Source organism: Echinops telfairi, unplaced genomic scaffold (genome assembly GCF_000313985.2).
Source record: "Echinops telfairi isolate 266 unplaced genomic scaffold, ASM31398v2 ScPeMD7_7409;HRSCAF=8447, whole genome shotgun sequence".
Lineage (NCBI taxonomy): Eukaryota > Metazoa > Chordata > Mammalia > Afrosoricida > Tenrecidae > Echinops > Echinops telfairi.
In genome coordinates this window covers 16,220,283-16,221,510 of record NW_022111309.1, presented here as the reverse complement: position 1 = coordinate 16,221,510, position 1,228 = coordinate 16,220,283, and positions in this window count along the sequence as shown.

Below are 1,228 nucleotides of genomic sequence, written 5' to 3'. Positions count from 1 at the left end.
TCTCCACTTAAGCCCCGGCATTAGGTCCTCATTTCCCCTCCCTCCCTCATGAGCCCTTGATAATTTATAAATTATTATTTTGTCCCTTCACCCACGAATATGTTTCTTTGAGATACTAGCAGTAGGTTGGTAAAACGAATGCCTCGTAAACTTTATTTTCCCTCAGAGACATCTAAATGGGGATTTTGGGAGAGTCAGAACCCTTTTCAATCTAGTCAATCCCGTCTGCATGCCTGTTTCAATGGGGTTCTTTATGAATTCAGTGGGCTAAGCATTGGGTTGCTAACACAAAGGCCTTGGGCTCGAACCCACCCCCTGCTCTGTGGGACAATGATGAGGCAATCTGCTTCCTTAAAGATTTACAGGCTTGGAAACTCCAAGGGGCAATTCTACTTCATGGCTGTGTGTGTGTGTGTGTGTGTGTGTGTGTGTGCGCGCGCGCTAGAGTGAGAGTGAGCAAGCTTGGGAGTTTTGCAGAGTTAACAAGAAGTGGACCCATGCGCTGATGGCATTACCCTGGGAGTTTTGCAAACTTCTATGCTGCGATCTCCAGCTTTGTTTTTATCACCAAGATCATATTTTCATCTACTGTTTTGGGGAATAAAACCGTAACTGCTTTACTGGGAGCGGAGGGTGCCAGGCCATTGTCAGGCAGGAGGATGTGGCAGGGAGTCCTCCAGAGTCCTTGAATGCCACATGGCTGATGCACTCAGTGGGTGAGGTGAGGCCTCAGGAGCCCTCTCCCCTCCCCTGCCCCCGCTCATGGAGGTTCCTGCCAATGATTAGTTCGGGCTGAGTTTTATTAATGCTCTCTATTTACAGGCAAATGAGTCAGTTATGGACAACACTGTTCCTCAGCCAGCTTTGTGCTTGCTTTTCTCTTTGCTGGAGTTGGGGGCAGGGACAGTCTGTCCTTTTGAGGGGGGGCTAGTGCGGAGTGAGGGGGTGGGGAGATGTGTATGTGTGTGTGTACCCGTGTGGTGGTAGGGGATAGATGATGACCTCAGTAGGGAGTGGAATGATCTAATTGAGTTTGCACTCTCCTCACATGTAGATTCCAAGGAAAACCAAGAGCTGGGAGGGACATCTCATCCCAGGACGACCCAGGCGCTCCTTCGTAAGGGTATGAGCACAATTCAAACTTAACATTCAGAACATAAGGCTGCCTAAAGGCAAGCACTCACACACATTGACCTTTGTTTCCTTGGTTTCGTACTGTGCTGGGTGA